The following is a 23,244-nucleotide window of genomic DNA, read 5'->3' on the forward strand; positions in this document are numbered from 1 at the left end:
TTTGAATATATTGAGTACCTTAAAATCACACGTAAGGTGTAGATACTAAAATGGTGAGATAAATACTGACAGTGTCTAACATCTTCCAGCCCCTCGGAACATCCTCCTGTTTCCCCCAGGAGAGCTAGAACCCATTTGGAGACCACTGCCCAAGAGTGTCAGGAACATCACTGGCTCTGTTCTTCTGTTTATGGCCACTTGTGCCTATGGATGTTGATAAACATGGGAACAATAAAAACAACACTAAAAGCAGTTGCTGGGTGGCGCCTGTAGTTCAAGGAGTAGGGAGCTGGTCCCAAACCCAGCCCTGGCCAAAAATTGCAAAAACAAACAAACAATAAAAGCAGTTGCCATCTCTTAAGTATTTTTTATGGGTTAGGTACTGGCTAATTGGCTACTCTAATTACCCTCATTCAAGTGGGAGTTGTATAATGTATACTGTATATGGCAGTTTACTTTCCTCTATAGCACAGGAAAATTACAAGGTTAGAAAATCCTCATTATGGCATTTGCTGCTTCTGCAATGGTATTTTAACTTCTGGTTTTCTCCATCTACAAATGCCGCCTACATTTAGTCCCTGCTGATGTTAGGGAGGATAGTGCTGAACTTGCCATCAAAAGATGTGGACTTGGACACACCATCCAGCTCCTCAGGAGCTGAGCAATCCCCCTCCACCCCCACACCCTCACCCCCTTAGAGGCATTTGATGTTACTGATGTCACTCTTGTCTTGTGTAAATTGGGATCACTTTTAGGTATTTTGCAAAGCTACCAGGAGGATGAAATGAAAAGAAACACCGCAAAGCATTCATCCCATGCGAGGCAGAACGGTCCATGTATCCCACAATCACCCGAGCCACTGCATGCCAGAATACTCAGGTAAGAGTTTGCAAAGTGAACCTTTTGGAGAAATTCTCCTCTTTCATGGCTGATCTAGTGTCTTCTGGCTCCAGCAAGCGTTCCCTTCACCCACGGTGCCCAGGGCCACAGTTCCATGAGGTTCTGGGACTGCCTTCTCCAGCCATTTTTGAGGCCTGTGTTTGCAAAAGACACCAAAAAATGTAGACGAAGAGTGTAAATCCTGGTCTAAAGATGCCCATAATCTAGTCCTGGACTTGCTCACTACATGGGAGAAGCCCACATAATGATTGGGAAGGAAAGCAGGAAGAATCCTGTACTACACTGACCTCTTATCAGCTGTGCCTACCGTTTCTCCTTCACACGGAGAGCCCCTGCGTGGGCCTGAGATGCCAGCCCTTCCTTCTTCTTTCCTTCTCCATTCTTCTTCCAAAACACAGTCCTCACAGGGGAGCCATGACATCCCTGTACCGAATGCCAAGGAGCAGAGGTTCCACCCGAACAGTTAGCGATGATGACTGATCTCTGCGGCCCCAGAGGTTGCAGAGAGAATGTCAGACTTCATCTTTCATTCACAGACTTGGTTAGGTGCTCGGCAGATCCATGAAATAACAACAGCATCTTTTCCTCACAACTGCATAGTCACAGCCTTAGAACCTTCCAGGGGAGCTGAGGTTATGTCTCAACATTTGCAGAACCTGGCCGGGGACAGGGCTGCACGGCCCAGGGCAGCCCGACATGGGCAGCTGGAAGGCAGGTGTCTATCCACTGGGGTCTGAGAGAGGCCTCTGTGCCTCATCTCCAAAGGCCCCTGAGAAAGTTCCTCTACCCTGGCTGAGAGTGTGGCCCATTAATCTATTAGCACTTTAATGTGAACTAATTTGTCAGCCCTAGCAAAAAAAAAAAGATTGGGGGACTATCAGACAGCAAACCTGGCAAGCTCGCGTATACTTAATTTTTTGAATTGGCATTACCCGAACATGGTTCAAGATTGAAATTACAACAAAGATTACAGCGAGGGGTGTCCCAAGGATCTTGGATCTACTTCCAAGATCCAAGCCACCCAATTTCCTTGTCACGGTAATGACCACGAGCAGATTTGCAGATGTCCTTCCAGACAAAAAGGGATGTAGTTTACTTTCCTCCTTGGTTCTCCTGAAATGGAAGTAGATTTTATCTGCTGCTGGAAGTCCTGCATTTTTCCCGAATAAAACTTTGAGAACATTCTAAAAGTTTTTAAAAGAACAGAGACCTTTGAGATTGTTTCATCAGTATGTAAAAAAAAACAAAAAAACCTCACATTTCACATTATTTTTAATGGCTCCAGATTATTTCACTCCGTGAATATACCTTATGCTATTTGACCTGTGTTTTTGAAATAGAGTTTTGGTGTGTTTCCAAACTTTTGCTGTCTAAGCGATATTGTAATTTTGCACACATTTGTAGGATAAGTTCCTAGAAGTGAAATTGTGTATCAGAAGACACAAACATTCGTAATTTTAATAGATATTACTGAATTGCCTTGCAATTTATATAACCTACACGCCCATCAACGGCATGTGAGCACACCCGTCCCACACACTCTTGCCAATGCTGGGAAATTTTGAAAATGGCCAAAAGGCAGCCCATGTGGCGCTCGTCGTAATTAGTTCCCTCTTTCCTGCCAGAGATATGGTTTCTCTCATGAGATTGTGAAGTCTGAGAAAGGAGGACTCTATCTTTGCCCCCCCCTTCTTCTCACTACCCCTGCAAGGGGGATCTGATGAACTGAGGCTTCCAGCGATAGCCTTTGGCCTCTGTCTTTTGGTCTTCTGCTCACTAGAAGATGGGCTCCTCGTTAGCTTTCTGGGAGGAGGAGAGAGAAGGACATAACGGAGCAGGGAGGGGGGCAAGCAACTAATTATACTTCCCACAGAGCAACAGGATGGAAACCCCAACCTCAGGGCTCCAAGGAGGACTATGTCAGCCAGGCTCTTAATTTTATCAACAAGAAAACCAAGGCGGAGCAGGTGGGGTAACTTATTATAGAAGAAAGTCACCATCAAAAACCAGACTTGCTGGCAGGTTGGGTGCCTCCACCGCCTGCATGAATTTCACTGACATTGACCTTCCTGCCATTTCCCGGACAGTGATCTTTCTACCTTATACTAAGTGGTGGAAACATTTTCTTTCACTTGAAGCCCGCTGTGACACCAACCCAGCTGATGAATACAGACACAACAAGTTTGTGGGAGGGCTGGCAGGCTTCTCTCGTTTTCTAATCAAATCAAACTTGGCCACACCCAGATGGGCTGAAGTCCCTACCTTGGCAGATGGGTCCCCAACATGATAATCATTAACAACAAAATACACTTGAGTCAGATTAGTCAGGGAGAATTCTGTTCAGTTTGATCTCAATTTTTCTTAAAGGCATTTGGTATAGTCTAAAAAGGTAGAGAAACGATTCTTTGGCATCAACCATCTGGCCTTTTTGACATTTCTCCTCTTCCCCCACCTTCCAACCACTCTGGTGCCTCCAGAAACCTGACCAGCCTGTGCTGCCCAGGCCACCTGTTACTCCACCCAGCGGATGCCATGTCTGACCAGCCAGCTGGGGCCCAAATCTGTGTTATATACGCATACACACATACACATATATAGTCTTCTATGTTTCTAGAACTTTATTTTTCAACTTCTGCAGTGATAATAAGGGTAACATATTTGACATGCTTGAGCCCTTCTTAATTTTTTCATTTGTGGCCCTTTTTTAGTACAGATATTCCAGGAATGGGTATTAGAAAGAGAATGCTATATTCCCATCAACTTCCTTTCCAAGGAATGACTTTGTAATAGCGGAATTCAGGTGCCAGTTTAGGACATACGTTGAAGGCAATGGAGGGAGAAGAAAAGGAGGGGAAAATATTCCTTTGGTTTTTCAGATGCTTTAGAAAGATGGCCCAGTTATTTGCTTATAAGATCAGCCTGCAATAGACATCCTCCTACTTCCATCCTTTCAAACATATGAGCTTTAGTATACACCACAGCCATTATTTTGCACCAGCTGATATTTTCACATAGAAATACAAGGGATCTACATTCTACTAGTTTTGTCTTTGTTCTGAGGAAAAAGGTAGGAGATTAATGGTGATGCGAGAAACTACTCGTGGAGTTTTATGTGTTAGTTGTATTGGTGTTTTAAATTTTTTATTTGTATTTAATAAGATATTATTTACATGCCACCAAATTCACCCTTTTAAAAGGTACAACCCAGGGCGGTGCCTGTGGCTCAAAGGAGTAGGGCACTGGCCCCATATACCGGAAGTGGTGGGTTCAAACCCACCCCCGGCCAAAAAAAAACTGCAAAAAGGTACAACCCAATGGGAGTTGTATATTTACAAATTTGTACAACCACCACTACAACCTAATTTCAAAATATTTTCATTATCCTGGACAGACACCTCACACTCAGAATGGAACTTGCGCCAGCGGGTGTGGTCCTTTTGAAGGAGTGATCACAAGAGGCACCTGTGGCACCACCTGCTCCATTGTTCCTGCCATGATCACCCCTCAGGTGCACTTCACCAAAGCCTTCAACATCCCTTCTTTCCCTTCCTCATCCCCCTCTTCTCACTGGTCCTTTCAGAACACAATTAACACCCTTCCATAGCTCCCTCTGTGCTAGAGCAGTGGTTCACAACCTTCCTAATGCCACAGTGTATTTTCATTTTTACAAAGGGGTCGCAAGAGTGTGGAGAACCGCTGCTCTAGAGATAAAGAAGCAGCCCTCAGCTTCCTCCCCAGGATCCCAGAGGGTAGCGCCCTGCCTACCTCGAGGTCTCAGCTGGCCTTCTCCCACTCTGCATCTTCTCCAGCCACACGGGCTCACCTGTGTTCCAGGCCTTCGCAGGTGCTGTCCCTTCTACTCCTTATCTCTCTATCCCCACCCCTTTGCCTATACAATGCCTGTCTCTCAGCCAGAGCGCAGGCCAAGTGCCTCTTCTTAGAGGAAGCTCGGGTCCCTTCATTATATCTGCCTGACACCCCAGACACCTGTACTGCAGCACTTTGAGCTGATCCAGCTCCTTTCCAGGATCAATTTAAAGCTCCCCTAACTCTAACCCTGCCTGGCCTCTGGACTGCTGAATGTTAAAACCATCTGCCTCCAAGTGGAGATCACTTTTGTTGGTACTTACAGTCTCACCATGACCTTTAACATCAAGCCAGCCAGGCTCTGCGTCTGACCACACTTCCAAGCAAAAAAAGAAGAGCAAGGTAAAACCCCAAATACAAGCGTCCCACTCCTACCCCCAACCACCAGCCCATACCCCAAAGAAACAACCATCACACCCTGTGCATCCTTCAACACACACACAAAAAGATACGCCATTACCAGCACATAAATACATATACAAATAAATACATGCATGTAAGTACGTCTTCATGTCCTTTTTATTTATATCACATGTACTCTTATACATTTTAGACTTGGAAGCCATGAGATTAATCATTATCCCCCCAATTGCGGGTCTTTATCTTTTTCTAGTTAAATGTCTGCAAAATATCTCATTGCATAGCTATATTATTTACTTAATTAGTCTACCATACAGATGTTTAGCTAGTTTTAGTTTTTTGTTCTTTACTATAATGAACATTCCTATGTGTATGTCTTAGTCTACTTAAGGGAATATATCTGTAAAATCCCAGTAATGGAATTACTGGGTCAAGAGGGATGTACATTTCCAATTTTGATGAATATTGTCAAATTGTCCTTAGGAAAGCAGACCATTACCATTTCTGGTCCACAGTGTGGCCAGTACTGGATATGGACAAGCTTTTAAATTTTCACTTACCTGTTTACTACGAATTCATATCTCATCTACATTTTTTTGCTGTTTTATTTTTTAATTGTTTTTTATTAAATCATAACTTTGCACATTGATGCATTTATGGGGTTCAGGGTACTGCTTCAATATACAATGTGAAATGCTTACTTTGAACTAAGTAACACATCCATCACAATTATACTTACTTCTTAATAGTTTTGAAATGTACTATTGCATCAAGCACAGTAGGTGAGGTCCCCCCAAATACCCTCCCTCCTCCCATATCCCCCCTCCTCTCCCCTTGCTCTCCTCTTCCCTTCTACTTTCTGGACTATAGTTATGTTTTGCCATTTGTATGAGTGTGTAGGTGGTTATATATTGATTTCATAGTAGTATTGAGTGCATTGGATACTTTGTTTCCATTCTTGAGATACTTTACTAAGAAGAATATGTTCCAGCTCCATCCAGGTAAACATAAAAGATGTGAAGTCTCCTTTTTATGGCTGCATAGTATTCCATGGTGTACATATACCACAGTTTGTTGATCCATTCATGGATTGATGGGCACTTGGGCTGTTTCCATGTCTTAGCTATTATGAATTGGGCTGCAATAAACATTCTGGTGCAAATATCTTTGTTGTAAAATAATTTTTGATCATCTGGGTATATACCTAGTAGAGGAATTGCAGGATCGAACGTAGGTCTACTTTTAGTTCCTTGAGTGTTCTCCAAACTTCTTTCCAAAAAGGTCATATTAGCTTGCATTCCCACCAGCAGTGTAGAAGCGTTCCCTTCTCTCCGCATCCTCACCAACATCTGTAGTTTTGGGATTTTGTGATGGGGGCTAATCTTACTAGAGTTAGACGATATCTCACAGTAGTTTTCATTTGAATTTCTCTGATTAAGGATGATGAGCATTTTTCCATGTGTTTGTAGGCCATGCACCTGTCTTCATCAGAGAAATTTCTGTTTAAGTCTCTTGTTTTATAGAATAAATAAATAGAATAAATAATTTTTATTTTTTTATTTTAAATATTTATAGAATAAATAGGATTATGTATTCTTTTCTTATTGATTAGTTTGAGTTCTCTGTGGATTCTAGTTATCAGACCTTTGTCAGAAGCATAACCTGCAAAAATCTTCTCCCATTCTGAAGGTTGTCTGTTTGCTTTATTTACTGTGCTCTTGGCTGTGCAAAAGCTTTTTAGTTTGATCAGATCCCAGTAATGTATTTTTGGTGTTGCTTCAATTGCCTGGGGTGTCCTTCTTACAAAGTATTCTTCCAGGCCAATTTCTTCAAGTGTTTTCCCTGCACTCTCTTCTAGTATTTTTATAGTTTCATGTCTTAAGTTTCAGTCTTTTATCCAGTGAGAATCAATTTTTGTTAATGGTGAAAGGCGGGGGTCCAGTTTCAGTCTTCTACAGGTCGCCAGCCAGTTCATCCAGCACCATTTGTTATATAGCGAGTCTTTCCCCCACTGAATATTTTCAATAGGCTTGTCGAAGATCAAATGGTGATAAGTAGCTGGGTGCATCTCTTGGTTCTCTATTCTGTTCCAGACATCAACTGCTCTGTTTTTGTGCCAGTACCATGCTGCTTTGATCACTATAGATTTATAGTATAGCCTGAAATCTGGTAATGTGATGCCTCCTGATTTGTTCTTATTTCTGAGTAATGTATTTGCTATTCGAGTTTTTTTCTGATTCCATACAAAACAAAGTACTATTTTTTCAAGTTCTTTAAAGTATGACAATGGTGCTTTAATAGGGATTGCAATAAATTGCTTTAGGTAGTATGGACATTTTAACAATATTGATTCTTCCCAGCCATGAACGCAGTATATTTTTCCATTTTTAACATCTTCAGCTATTTCTTTTCTCAGAGTTTCATAGTTCTCCTTATAGAGGTCTTTCACGTCCTTTGTTAGGTAAATTCCCAAATATTTCATCTTCATGAGTTAAGGTAACTATGTTTCCATGAGTTTATTTTTCTATAAACTCAATGTTCATATCCTTTCCTGAATTTCATCTTGAATTATTCAATACGATGTGTATTTTCTGTTGCTAATATTTTTCCCTGGGTTGGTTGGTTGGTTTTTCTCTTTTGATTTTATTTTAATAAGCTGATGTTCAGAAATTCTTGACTTTAGACTTTGTGTACTGATTAATAATGCATTCCCCAGCCCCAAATTATGTAGATTTTTATCAATTTTAAAGTGCTAGACAATGGCCCCCGGCTGTCTAGAGATTCAGCCTAGTGTCTGCAACTCCCCTGAGACATCACAGCTTTAACAAGATGCTGACAGCTGATCTTCCTTGTGACAGTCCCAGCTGGAGATTTCCCCTACTCACAAATTCAGCCCAAATAGCCAATATCCTTCAGATTAATTCAATCAATTATTTTTTCCTGGTTCTAAGCTCTTTTCTGGGTTACTGGTTATTTTTTAATGCCCTTTATGGAACCTAGATTGAAGAAGACATCCCATAAATTCAGACATCTAAATCTAACTAAAAATCCTGCTCTTAAAACACAAGAATCTATTTTAATGCTTTTCCAAAAGCTTTTGAGAAAATCACTTCCTCAGTTATCTTTAGCCTCCTGCATGCAGTGCCTTCACCCTTCCTAGGAGTGGCTGGGATTTCTCTGGTGGCCTATGAAACAGCTTATACATTATAAGTGTGGGTATGTGTAATTTTTAAGTAGTAAAACTTGGAGTTTTGCAGTTAATAAAACCTCTGTCATAAATCAGCCCTGTTTTAGACAGCAGTAGTGAGGGGAGTCAGATACCATCATGCTCAACATTTTGTACAGAAAAATGAAGGCTCACGGAGATGAAGGGCTTTGTCTGAAGTTGCATAGCTAGGTAAGGCTAAGCTGGGGTGCAAATCCCTGTTGACTTGACCCTGAGACTCACTATTCCTTCCCTGGGTCTTACTGTCCTACCTTGTTGACATTGCCCTTTATGGAATGAAGAGCAAAGACTAAACACATCACTTTTAAAATAATCATGTGCTTGAGGAACAAAGTAATTCATTCAACCTCCAAAATGAGCTGAGCCAGGTCAGTGGCCTGCAGAGTCCTGGGGATAGGATTCCAAATAGAATACAGAATACCTAGTTAAATTTGCATGTCAGATAATGAACAATTTTTAGTATACATGTGCCTAAAGATTGCAAACATTGCATGGGACATGAAAAAAATCTTTGCTGTTTTCTTGAAATTAAAATTGAACTGGATTTCCTGTGTTTTCATCTGCTCAATGTTTCTTTTTCTTTCTTTTTTCTTTTTTTTTTTTTTGAGACAGAGTCTCAAGCTGCCACCCTGGGTAGAGTGCCGAGGCATCACAGCTCACAGCAACCTCAAACTTTTGGGCTTAAGCGATTCTCTTGCCTCAGCCTCCCAAGTAGCTGGGACTACAGGCACCCGCCACAATGCCTGGCTATTTTTTGTTGCAGTTGTCATTGTTGTTTAGCTGGCCCAGGCCGGGCTCGAACCCACCAGCTTTGGTGTATGTGGCTGGCACCATAACCACTGCGCTGTGGGCGCTGAACCATCTACTCAATGTTTCAATCCTAATGGATGAGAGTCAGTTTGTCAGCAGATATAACAAAATTTGTGATACTGTTGGTCTGAGGAAGTATTAGCTGTGACTTCCCAATAAAGAAATGAAGAAGACCACTTAAGATCTTAAAGGCAAGGAATACTTTTGCCCATTTACTTGGACCATATTAAAAAGTTAATAATGCAATATATATCAAAGTATTTTTAAAGTAACCAGAGATGTGCACCATTATTCATCCATAAAGATGGTCTTTGCATCACTGTTTATAATTCTGAAAAAAGGAAAGCACCCAATTGACTTCAAAATAGGGTGTGGTGAATAATAAATTCAGTCAGTAGAACACATTGGAATGAAGTGGAATCTAAAGTTATTTGAAGGGTGTTGATATGGATATTCTTTGACATGAAAGGATATTGAGGGTAGAATATTAAATCCAAAATACAGGTTACTAAAAATTGTATATTTGAAAAATAATTGACTTTAGTCTATTAAAGCATACTTCCCACTCTCCACCCATATTTCAACATCTCTGAAATTAGGATACCTTCAGAATTTAATAGCATCTTCAACTGCTGTTGGGCAGGTGGAAGAGATGATGTGATTGTTATTAATATATACGAACAATCAGTCTTTGCTGGTCATGTATCACCTCACTTGAGCTATCTGCATTTTGCTAAAACACATTTTGAGTTTGCCATTTAAAAGGCCTTCAACAATTATACTATAATTCAGCATTGAAATGAAAAGTTAATTTGTATGCAGAAATGCATGAAAACAAAGTAGAAGGGACTAAATTTGATTTTAGTGATACAAATTTTCTTTTTGTTCTGGAGAAATAATCACAGTTTTTATATTTTCTTGCAAAGCAATGCTTTATAGAACCCAAGAAGGAAGACAAGTGGATGAAGAATGCTGTGTTTGTTACCAAGAAATGTGCAAAATGATTGCCTATCACAGGTCAGTAAAGCAACTGAAGGCAAGTAATTTGATCCTGGGCCAATTAAACAGGGACAAGAAAGGCTGAGGGCTGAGCTGGGGAGGTGAGGCCAGCCCATGTGCATGCAGTCTGATCTAGTCTGGTCCTGCTAAAACAAAGAGTAGGAGAAACTGAGAAGGTCCCACATGGTGCCTAGAACTCTCCAGCTGTTCCTCTTAATGGCCAAAGCAGCTCTGAGTGACAGGAGGAGGAATGCTGGTGGGTGAGAGGATGCCAATGGGCAAGTATCGTGCCACCACTTAATTAGCATATTTTTTATCTAGAACTTGCGCATGAGCCCCTATGCCTCCCACACTCCTGGCCCACAGTAGTATACTCATCCTTGTGTGTCTCCCATGATCCCTAGGCCTCCTACAATTCCCTGTGTCTCCCATAAGCCCCTGTACCTCCCACAGTTCCCTGTGTCTCCCATGAGCCCCTGTGCCTCCCACAGTTCCCTGTGCCTCCTACCTCCCCTGTGCCTCCCACAATTCCCTGTGTCTCCCATGAGCCCCTGTGCCTCCTACTCCCCTTGCCTCCCACAGTTCCCTGTGCCCACTGCAGATGTTCCTCATCCTTTGTGCTCCCATGATCCTCAGTGCTTCCCACTATCTCCTGTGCCCACAAGTAGCAGATAGTGTCCCCTAAGTACCACCTTGGGTCCACTGGTTCTCCATGGCTGATGGAAAATTATCCCTCCTCTTCATTGGTCTGGTTGCCAATGGACATTTGGGCCTGTGCTAGTGAACCCCAGGGCCTGGCCTAAGCTCAGAAGCAGGTCTTAGGGCTGCCTTCCTCAGAGTACTGGCTGGGGTGCTCTGTCTGGGACTCCAGCTCTGACCCTGAAGTCCTAGCTCTACCATTTACTGCAGTGTTTGTGTGCAGATTACCTTAAACCCAGTCTTAGTAAAGTGATTCTAAGGTCCTGTCTCCCCAGTCCTATCCTGAGCTCCTCCAGGCCTTGCTCCTTGTCTGATGTGAGCAGTCTTGTCAGTGTAAACACCACTGGACTGGGATTGTCTTAACCATGCAAATCCCCTGGCCTGACATTTGGACCTTAAGAGATGAGACAGACATGGAGATGGGGCAAGAGTAGAAGAGGGACAAAGGGGACAGCAGGACACTCTCAGGAGTCAGGTCTGACATTAAGACCACTGATCCAAGAACTAGTTTGACATCTGGCTTGGTAAATTTTGGGGGAATCTGTGGCTGTGGACTAGAGAATACACTTAGCGCTGATTCCATGCTCCGCCCGACTGTAAAGCCAAATGGAACAGGAAGCAGCTGCTCCCAGGACAGAAAGCAAATACATTTATTTGATGTTTAAAAAACTTTTCATACTGAACATTGTTTTAATTCACGGTAAATCTTGGGTTGATTCTTTTAATAGCTAAGTGTGTCAGGTAGGGGACATTGAAGAGAAAAATGACAAGAGTAGAGAAAGTTTGGTTGGAAGGTGCTAGTGGACAGACCTGGAGCGGTGGACCCAGGTCAGAGGGGAGGCTATAAATGCCTCCTGGTGCAAGACAATGGAGGTAAGGAAAGGGGGGCTGGGGACAAAGAGACGAGGGTAAGACAGTGACCTTCACCAAAAGGTGGGCGAGTACATCCTTAGAGAGCTCTCCATTAAAGTGAGGACTATGAGAGATTGGCACACAAGCTCCAATGCTTAAGAGAAACACCCAAGATTTGCAGCTGACCTCCTCAGCCTAACACTGGACTTAGAGGCAAGAACAATATTGCAGTGACAAAATGGCTCAGAATTTCCTGACAAGCCCCATTTCAAGAACATCATGCAAAGATATATGTTGCTTTGTGAACTATTTCATATAGCTGACCTTGGCCTTCAAGAAAATTATAGTAGACCCCATGTCTACAAAAAATAGAAAAGTTATCCAGGCATGGTGATGCACTCCTATAGTCCCTGCTACTCAAAGGGTTGAGGCAAGAGGGTCATTTGAGCCCAGGAGTTTGAAGTTGCAGTGAGCTATGATGACACCACTAAACTTTAGCCTGGGTGACAAAGTGAGACTCTGTCAGTAAGAGAAGGGAGGGAGGAGGATGGCAGGGAAGGAGAAAGGGAAGGAAGGAAGAAGGAAAGAAGGAAGGAAATTATAGCAGAGATGATCAATCTGGGATTTGAGATTACAGAGTATGTGGCTCTTTTAACCCTGAACAATCTAGACCACTTGGGGATTATCCTGAGAAGACTCCTGGTCTTCCTGGGAAGGCTAGCGGGGAAGAGATAATTCTGTGACACAAGTTCTAGGAGAGAGCTACCTAGGAAAGAGTATGAACAAATACATGAATGCATCAAGCAAGTCCTTTCTTTATGTGGCATTTCACAAAAATGACTTTGCTTTCTCCAAATGAAGTCTCTGATGATGGCTGAGGCCATGCAGTTGAATTCTTGTAAAGCCACAGTGATTTAGAAAAGACCTGGGATTGCCCCTCGCTCCTGAGGATCTGTGGTCTGGGACGCAACCTTTGGCCTGGGTGTTGGCTCTCCTTGCATGAAGAACTTCCTATTCACAAGGTTCCTCTCCCTTCTCTTGCTTCCGAGAGGAGCCCCAGACTTTTGCCCCTGCAGAGGGTTCCCAGGGTCCTGCCCAAGCTCCGGCACAGGCCTGCTCTCTCCCTGCACATTATTGTATTCACCTGGCAATCCTGCCCATGCCCTTTGCCATTTCTCTACATCCAACTTTATTTCTTTCTATTCATTATTAAAGCCTAATTCATCTCCCTGGAGGTTTCAGAGCAAATGAACTCAACTTAGCTACACAGAGAGGAAACCAGAGTCTAAGAAATATGAAGTATCTTGTCTAAAGGCAAAAATTGAAATGGCAAAGAATCTTGAATGAGACTCAGGATTCCAAGTTCCAATTTCAGCATCCCTCATGACAATAGTCATTCTTCACTGAAATTGATTACTTTTTTTTTTTTTTTAATTTCAAAAAGCCTGGAGCTCAGGGCAGGAAGTTGAGAAACCCCTGGAACTAGTCACCCAGGATGAGTGGAGCCTGCCTCCAGCCGCAGCCAGTGGAAAGTTACCTGACTTTGTTTTTCACTGTTGGTGAGGCCCAATTTTGCAGTCTGTATCTGAATATAAACATTAGGCATTTAAAAATTCAATGCTGAATTTCATTTGTTCAGGATTCAAATCTATCTCCTCTTTAACAAAAGCCACTCCCTCCTTTTTATTTCTTAAAAAATAAAAGGTGGGTGGTGGCACCTGTGGCTCAAAGGAGTAGGGCACCAGCCCCATATGCCAGTGGCGGGTTCAAACAAACTAAATAAATAAATAAACAAACAAATAAATAAAGGTGGGTTTTAAAGGCAGCGAAAGTAGAATTGTGTGATTTGCCAGAAGTTTGAAAAAGATTCATCCTGTCTCTGAAATTCAGAATCTTTGTAAATATCCTGGCTGGGAATTTAAAGAAAATCATCGGAAAGTTGAACATTTGTCCTCATCATTTTTTAAATGAAGGAAAACGTCTCTTGGCAAAAAGGCACCCCCCTCGGCAGACCAGGGGAAGCTGATGAAAATGACTTGAATGACAGTGAGACGAGCCCTGAGAGTGGGACTGATTTTTGTCTTGCCCTTTGAGAGGATGATGTCTACATGGGGGACCCCAGGAATTTGTTCCACTTTAAAAGAGAAAAACCAACAATGATTCTGAAAAGAAATAGAATTGCCTTAAACAATAAAAAAAAAAAACTTAAATGTACAAAGCGAAGTCTCACAGGCTGTGCCAACACCCAAGTGCCGGTATGTTGACCTTAAAAAAAATCACATTGGCACTATGTCCACTGAGTAAAACTGGAGGGTACAAGGCCTTGGCAATTTTCAGAAGGCCCTTGGGGTGTTTTCTCCATCTCAGGATGCATGTTTGGGCTTTTACCCAAACATGAGAACCAATCCATCAGGCCCATGGAAGACCCGGACTTCTCCAGCGTGCAGGATTTCCTCAGATAGAGATGACCAGGGAAAGAACTTCATGTCTCACAAGAACTGAGGGGGCGGCAGCAGGACCAAACAGCAGTGGCCACTCTTTGGGCTCGTTTGTTGAGATCAGTTCTTAGGCATGAAAAAGAAAAAGCCACAGCATATTTTGGTTTTCATTTTCAACTGGAAGATTTATGACAGCTAAAAGAAAGTGTGCTTGCTAAATTCAGGCCGCCGTCTCCTCAGGTCGTCAGCTTTGACTGGAATGAACAGACGCCATTCAGATCAGTACTAGCAAGAGTAACAAATAATATTCTGTTAATGTTTAAGAAAGCAAAACCACAACATTGCCTAAGGAGGAAAAGAAAATGATCAGAAACATTAAAAATGGTAGCCGATTCCCATGATCGCATTAATGTACACAGCTATGATTTAATAAAAAAATAAATAAAAATAAAAAAAATAAAGAGAGAAAATGAAAAAAAAAATAGTAGCCGATGACAAAATACACAACCAGGGCAGCCTCCAATGGTGGCTGGAGTGTCCTCATGGCCAGATGGGTAGCTCTGTTTGCGCGGCTTCCCATCCCTTTACCAATGATAAGAAGGTGCTTTATAAATACTTGTTGGAGTGAACAGATGAATAAATACTTGTTGGAGTGTAACTTTGTCAGAAATGGTCAGTTCTAGAGCAGAATGAGATTGGCTCCCAAATATTGGTCAAGAGTGTGAAGTAGGATGCCCCAAGGGCATATTTAATCTCCTAACTTCAGATCACTCTTCTGGCTCTAGAAATCTGAGGAGGTGACCATGTAATACACTGTTATCTGCCTGTGAGGAAAGAGTTAAACAAGTGTACCGTGGGTTTGGGGTGAGGGAGATGTGCCTGCAGGTGCTCGGCCTGCTCTACCCTGCGGCCTCCATGGCCATCTGTGGGCTGTGCACACCCCCACAGCAGAGGAAGGAATGCTCCTGTGTGTTTGACCAAAGGTGACGCTGACTTAGTGGCCCAAGGTCATGCCCTCCCTCCCCCCCCCAATCAATAATTTAATGTGACTTATCAGAAAGAGAAAGAATTGTTTACTTTAAAATCCTGGATTCCATAAAGGGAGTGGGGAAAGGCCTAAAAGCCACAGACACTCAGGGCTCTGGCCAGCGGCTGCCCCAGCACAGCCACAGAAATGGGGACAGTGGAAGGCACCATCCTGCCGGCCAGAGGGGGGCTCTGGGCCAAGAGAAGACCAGAGCCGACTTGGGGGTAAGTGCGTCTCTCCCTGGGTGCTGGTGACTCCCCTTTGGGGTGGCCACTGATGAGAAATAGGGGTGAGCTGTTGACTCAGGTGTTGAAAGGGACTCCACACAGCACCTGAGTGACAGGAAGTACAGAACACGCACCTTCGGATTTGTCTTCCGTGATTATTCAGTTTCTTCAGAAAGCTGAGGAAAATGGGAGGCTTTCTTGAAGGTTCTCAGCCTTGCGGAGGGAAAGGATGAGGCCAGAGAGAAGCTGAGGGCTCAGAGGCAGGGTGGACTTTGATTTCTGCCCTTGGGGTGGCTGTTGATGAAGCCATTTCCTAATTTACTGGGTCTCAATTTAAGAGTAGCACCAAGGCCTCCAAACAGAATTCTGCCAGCTGGGTTTGTTTGACCAGGAATCCCTCTCCCGCAGGGCAAACCCACAGGCAAAATTCAGGATGCTTTGTTCTTATCCTAATAAACTGCTGGCATCTGAGTTGTCTCTTTTGCGAGCCTCTGTACAACTCATATTGTTCCCTCAACAGCACTAAAAATAGCTGGACACCTGCACAGAAATGCAACTGGGCCTGAGGAATCCCTGAGCCTCAGCAATTCTCTTTCAAAAAGGTCCTCAGAGGCTCCGCTTGGCTGAGAATTTGCCCAACAATTTCCTTTGCCCCCTGGTTGTTGATAAACACAGATAATACATGCATGAATAAGGAGCTTCCCTGATTTTCCCTTATAGATGGAGTTCAATGAGAAAAGAAACACTGTTATGTTCGCTGTTGACAAGAACGTTCTATTTTAAAATTGCCATGTGCTTTAAGAATGACAAGACTCAGAAGTATAATGCTGACTTCCTTTGTCATCTAGACTATAACAGTCTAAAAAAATCGGATGTATTTAACACCTATATTTAAAATGGCAGTAAATGTGGATTCAAGTAAAAAAAACTTCATTTATCTTTTGCTTTTTAAGAAATCTCTTTTTTGGTGGGGGGGGCGGTTACTGATGGGTTAGGTTTCCAGCAAATCGACATATTTCATAGTCCCAAAAGCACTCTTTTCTCAGCCCGATAGAGTTGGCAGAATGTGCTTCGCCTCTGGGAACAAAATATCAAAGCGAAGACAAGCTGTTCATACCCACATCTGACCTGGGAAAGAACAGGGAATGTTGTGATATTCCGGGTACTTGTGAATCTAAGATGTCTTGCAGGGAGTTATGGAAGGTGTGTACAGAATACTTACAAGGTGATGAATTTGCTGGAAGGTTAGGCTTTGTAAAGGCTTCCTCCTTAATGAGCTTTCTTAACTACTTAAGAAAAGAAATACATGGCATTAAGAAAGGAGCAAACCAAGTTTAGCTTGTTTTTCATGTTCCTGGCTTCATTGGGAAAACTGCATTCTGAATTAATAGCAGCAGCTACAAATGCTTAGAGAGTCTGTCATGGTTGGGAAGGTGAGAACAGGAAGACACCACACAGAAATTTAGTTTAGTTTTCTTTTTATTAAGAGACAGAGGTTTCGCCATGTTTCCAGGCCAACCTTGAACTCCTAGGCTCAAGGGATCTTCCTGCCTCAGCCTCCTTAGTAACTGGCACTGAAGGAGAAATATCGTTTTCATAGACAACCATTTAGGAATGCCCAGCACTCAGCCTCTCTTAGGGAGCTCTCCGGAAGAAAAGCACAAAGAGATGGTGGGAGTTTTATATGGATGGAATCAGAGGTCTAGAGAAGCTAAATAGGATCCCTCAAGGCCTTTTCTACGCTGTAGAAAATTGTGCTGGCATTTGGACAAGTGACTCTGACTAATTTCAATATCTTTGCCTTATGCATTAATTTTTCTTTTTCTTTCTTTTTTTTTTTTTTTTTTTTTTTTAGAGACAGTCTCACTTTGTTGCCCTCGGTAGAGTGCCGTGGCATCACAGCTCAAAGCAACCTCCAGCTCTTGGACTTAGGCAATTCTCTTGCCTCAGCCTCCCAAGTAGCTGGGACTACAGGTGCCCACCACAATGCCCAGCTATTTTTTTGTTGCAATTTGGCCAGGGCCGGGTTCAAACCCACCACCCTCAGTATAGGGAGCCAGCACCCTACTCACTGAGCCACAGGCACCACCACATTAATTTTTCTTTTTCTTTCTTTTTTATTGTTGGGGATTCACTGAAGGTACAAAGAACCAGGTTACATTGATTGCATTTGTTAGGTAAAGTCCCTCTTATAATTTTGACCCATCCACAAAAGGTGTGTCACACCCCATGACTCCCGCCCCCTCCCAAATTTCCTCCCCCTTCCCCCACCATATACTAGATTCTCAATTGTCCTCATATCAGAATTGAGTCCATAGGAATCTTGCTTCTCCATTCTTGTGATGCTTTACCAAGAATAATGTGTTCTACTTCCATCCAGTTTAATACAACATTATTTTCCAAAGGAAATAACTGGTATCAATTTACAACTGGAGTATAAACTTTTGATGTGTTATTTTTAACAGCACTATTTAAATTAACTTGTAAATTTGACTGACTTTAAATCTGAAGTATAAGAAATGGCTGTGTGAATTTTTTAAATCTCTAAGAGTAGGTACTCCCATTAACCACTGCTAATTTTTTTACTAGTGACAGATTATTGATGATGTCTGGGAAAAAATGAAAACATTCTGCTTGCTTGTTTGAACAGCTTTGTAAGTTGACAGAGTTCAACCACTCCTGCAGCAACAACCAAAGAAGTAATAGATGATGGTGGTTGGTTTATCAATGCATTTTATTCATCATTTACTAAGAAATTATGCTGAAGCCTGTGTCTCAGCACAGGACTAACTGTCCGTGCTTGTGACAACAAACAAGAGTAAGGGGAGGTTCCAACCTCCCAGTTTCTGGAGAGTGTTCTGCAGATAGGAATTTTAATTAGAGAATCCAGTAAAGAAACTCCTTAAAAATTTTGAAGTTCTCATTGCAAAAGTCCTACATGACTCATAGAAATTAATAAACACAGAGACACAAGAGAAGAAAAAAATAAAGCCATAATTCCAAGATTCCAATTCCAATTCTACTCAAAGATAACGGTGATTAACAGTGTTCATTTTTGCCCCGAGCAAATATGCATTTTTCACAGAAAGGGGTTCATATAGTGTATATTATTTTGTAAACTACTTTTTTTTTTTTTTTTTGTAGAGACAGAGTCTCACTTTATGGCCCTCGGTAGAGTGCCATGGCATCACACAGCTCACAGCAACCTCCAACTCCTGGGCTTAAGCGATTCTCTTACCTCAGCCTCCCGAGTAGCTGGGACTACAGGCGCCTGCCACAACGCCCAGCTGTTTTTTGGTTGCAGTTCAGCCGGGGCTGGGTTTGAATCCGCCGCCCTCGGTATATGGGGCTGGCGCCTTACTGACTGAGCCACAGGCGCCGCCCGTAAACTACTTTTTTCATTCAATAACATATCTTGGATTTCTTTACAAGTCTACAGCCATTTTCCTATAGAATGGACTTAAATGACCATGGTGTATTATAAATGTATTACTCGTGGGACTTTCAGGTTGTTTCCAATTCCTACCATTAACAATACCACCACGAACAACCTTATAGGTGAATCTTTCTACAAATTTTTACCATTTTCCTTGAGATATAGTTCTAGGTCATAGAAATCAAGGTTTATCTGGGGGGAGGAATTTGGTGAGACTTACCTATAACATATTAACTTCTTCCTCTCTTTTCTTCTTTCCCGTGTCTTTTGCAGATTATTCAAAGCCCAAAGCAAACAGCATTCTCAAGGAGAAGAGGTTGTTCAGACACTGCTGTGAGGCCCCAAGAAGTGAAACGAACCTGAGCCCTTGCCCAGCGTGGATGGGCCTGAGCACGTCCTCTGCGGCCCTTTGACAAGTGAGTTATTCACCTCTTGGGGATCCTTCCCACTGGCACCAAGAGATTTCTAGAGTTGCTTGTGACAGTTAGCAATGTCCATGATGTAACCAGGAGGTAGGGATTTCTGTTCTGGGTCCTTCAGGCCAGGACAAAACAGGATGAGCCTGGCTGCGTTGTTGGGAGGAGCAGGAGAGAAAGGGCGGGACGAGAAGGTGGTCTGTCCATGCGTGTCCACTGCTGCACTGCGCTTGTGTTCATTACCCACGGCCACCTTGAACTTCAGGGTTCATGCTCTCTTCAGGGCATGAGAAACTGCCCAGGTGAAGAGACCCGCCTGAGGAGAACACGTCTAACAAGAGGCCAAGTGGCACTTCCTGCTGCCCCACACGTGGCCATTAAGGCTAGCCAGGGCCACAGGCGGGAGCCAAAGCCAGCCAGTCACCTGGGGGGAGATTCACGAATCACCCAAGTGAGGAAGGAAAGGGAGAAAAGGGGGCAGAGTTGGATATTCCGACCTCACAGAAATGGAGCGAGTGTTGATAATCGCTGCAAGTCTAGCTTGAAGAGAGTGATGTTGTGGTCAGTCTGTGAATAAGGGGCAGTTTCCCTGAAAAATGCAGAAGGCTTCATTTTCAGGTATTAAAGATGGACCAATTTTCTGGCTAAAGCAAGGCTCTGGTCAGATATTAACTTAGTTCTCCAGGGGGAAAGAAATCATAGGCCCCCAACCCGTTCCTTTTCTAGCATTTGGGAGAGAAAAGGATGCGGTAAAATTCTTTACTCCCTCTCATCCTTCATTGTGCACAGGAGTTTCCCTGTCACTTGGAAACCCTTTTTAACAGGAAAATCAAGTAAATCCAGAGGGATTTATTCACAGGGCTCCCTTCATGCTAGAAAATGAGTATTATTAAAATTCCTCTCTTCCCTCATCTCCCACTCACTGCTATGGTGGAAAGTGGTGGTGGTGGGTAAGACTGATTGGAGCAAGGTCAGACGCCTCCATATCCAATAGATGCCACCAAGGGTAGATTACAATACATCTAAACACTACAGCCCCATATGAAATAATTTTAATTTTCTTAGACTGCAGAATTTATCACCTTACTGATGAGGGATTGGGAAACATGGGCCTTGGGAAAGCTCCATTAGTTCCCGTCATCATTTCCATTTGTCATGTGGTCTTCCACTAAGTATTTGTTTTCTAATTCCTCTTCCCCGCTGGGGATTCTTACATTCTTGATGCTTTTAGAAAACGGATGCAGATTTCCCGTCCATTTCCCTAGGAAGTCTTTGTTCCTGTGGGCAGGAGGCCTTTGCGGGCTGGTAGGGACGCAGGGAGCGGGAGTCCATCTGTTAGTCTCTGTCTCTCCTCATCACTCAAGATGCCACTGTCACTGTGATGCTTTGTTTCCCTGCTCAGGCCACAGAGATGGAGCTGCCCAGGTTCCCAGCTGGTGGTCAGTGACAATGGTGGACTGCGGAGGTGAAGTTAACGACTTCACAGCTACAGAGTTTCCTTAGCAGAGCTGTGGAGTGTGACAATGGTGTTTGTGTCCAAACTATCAAACGCCATTATCACACTAAATAGCTACTGCTAGGCAATCCTTCTGCTCAGGAAATGTCTTGGCATCTGTTTGGTAGGGGCAACAAGGTTCATCTGGTAGCAGTGCTCCCAATCTTACGTGGTTACTGAATGAAGTCTGGTACTTCCGTGCTCAGAACTTACATGTTCCTCTGACCCCTGACTCACTCATGCTGTTGTTACGTACTCGAGTGGTGTTTTGTTTCCTTGTTTTCTCAAGTCAATAAGAAGTTTGCAGAGTCCCCCAGAGCACCCAGCGTAATGCTTGGCACCTGGTAATCGGTCAACATATGCTTAGAGAGTGGAAATGAATAGTTAACAAGGTGTTAGATGCAAAAAAACTAAAACTGGGTTAAATTTAGGTTATGCAAACCACAGGCTTATAGGTACAAAGGTAAGGTACGTAGGCCTTCTATTAAACTTAGGTAGGACTTCACTGACCTTTCAGACATTCTAAAACATGTTTGCTTTCTGCTGATTTCAATCAATTACCAGGCTGATTACTGAATGTGTATGCCAGGTTCTTCTTTGTTAGGTCTGAATGTATTACCATCAGAAAATTATTTATGAACTATATGAGCTGCCATAGCAAATCTGAACATTTTTTAAGCCCATGTGATTTCTGGGACAGCTGGTCTTGCTGGTGGTGTGCTTTGGAACACATCCTCTTTCTAACGTGAGGAGCAGGTTCTAGGCTGTGCTGGCCTAGAACTTCTCTCTCAGGACTTGGCTAAATGAACTAGTGCATGTTTAAGCAAATTGACAGGATTTGGATCAACCATCAGAAAAAAGTTAATTCAATCATTCCACTATTCTCTTACCAAATAAGTACGTATAGTGTGGCTGCCGTGTGGCTGCCATGTGTCTGGCACTGTCCTCGGCACTGGAGAGGCTTTTAAATGAAGTCTGATGTTATTTCCAGAGAGGGGCTTTCACTGGCTCACATTCTGTTGTGGGACCATGATAATGGTTCCAATTACATTTATTAAGGAAAAAAATGAATAGAACTTTGCAAAATAATTCCAAGTCCTTTGCTGGAAAAGCACCACTTGAGTGCAGCCCACATATCTATGAAGCCCACAAAAGCTTCAAGGTCATGGCTTCAAGCTTCAAAGAAGAGGAAGTGAATTCCTTCTTGCCTTGTGTCTCCTCCCACCTCCCGTTCCTTCTGTCCTGGCATCATCCACTGTCAAGAGGAAAACCAGATGCCCCTGAAATAATAAATACACTGATACTCTTGGGGGTGTGTGTGTGTTTCTGGAGAAGGCACTAATTAAACAGGCATTAATAGAGGGCTCTACTGTTGTACAACCCACTCCCATGTATACTTTCACTTGATCCATACAACACACAGCAAAGGTGACGGGTTCGGGGCTCCTTCCACAGATGGAAAACTGTGACTGTGTGGTTTTGGAACCATCTAGTTGGTCATGTAGCCACAGCTCAACATGGGTCTCTGAAATCTAAAGTTCTGTCCTTTACCTGTAGCCTTCCTTGGCCTGGTTATTACACAAAATCTCATGTGGAGCTGGGTTGATCATGCCAGTATTTGACTGATAGCCTTGGCTGGCCATCTACTCTGTCAATGGATTCTGAGGGCAAAGCTAAAAATGAGAGAAGGAATCATCATAGAACAGTCTCTCCCTGTGAATGTTCATAGTGCAGAGAAAGCCAAATATCGCAAACACTGTAATGGTGAACTGAAAAGAAAGAGAAGGAAGATCTAAGTGGTAGTTTTGCGGGTCAGGAAGGTGGTGGCCAAACTGTCCAGACATGGGGCAGCCAGCTCAGCGAGCTGACCTACAGACGCAGCAATGAATGATCCAGGCTCAGAATTGTTCCCAGAACTGGGGACAGTGTGAGGACCAAGCCTTCCTTATGCCTTCTCTTTGCTTCCACTTGCCCTGAACTTTTGCTCAGATAGAATTGAACAGGGAGCAGAGTGAAGGGCAGGCTAAGTCTTCTCTTTGCAGCTCATGGAATGGTTGATTATGATTGCTTCTTGGGTTAGTTCTGCATTTGACATTGGAGAGCTCTTCTTTCTGTAGATCTCCAAGGAGCGCACACAGAGAAGGCAAAACTTCCACATCCCCATCTGAGAGTCACCTCTCATACAATCCTCCTGCCCCAAAAATCTCCGTGACAGCATCCTTCCCCAAACCAGCTTTCATCTCCTCCTCCTCCCCAGATGATTATTGCCGGTGTCTCCAATAAAGCATTCCTGGGGACATTTACTGACCCAAATGCTGTTTGCAAGATGAAAGAGTTCACTTAGGTAGTTAAAATCCCAGGAGACAGGCCACTTGAGTCTAACTTTGCTTTATGGATCACACACTGTTACGTCCCTATGAATCCTTTCATCTTAGTCCAATGTGTACCTCGTACATGAAAGTTGCCCCTTAGGGCCTGTCTGGTGTTCCATC

General features: G+C 43.1%; 1 long non-coding RNA gene across 1 annotated transcript; it reads left to right on the forward strand.

Annotated features, from left to right (window-relative positions):
- The first annotated feature begins 15,271 nt into the window (after nt 1–15,271).
- LOC128571934 (uncharacterized) lies at nt 15,272–22,060 on the forward strand. Its single transcript, XR_008376002.1, has 3 exons — nt 15,272–15,402; nt 19,115–19,257; nt 20,660–22,060. It is a non-coding gene; the product is annotated as an uncharacterized LOC128571934 (long non-coding RNA).
- Nucleotides 22,061–23,244: the final 1,184 nt, after the last annotated feature.

Source organism: Nycticebus coucang, chromosome 19 (assembly GCF_027406575.1).
Source record: "Nycticebus coucang isolate mNycCou1 chromosome 19, mNycCou1.pri, whole genome shotgun sequence".
Classification (NCBI taxonomy): Eukaryota; Metazoa; Chordata; class Mammalia; order Primates; family Lorisidae; genus Nycticebus; species Nycticebus coucang.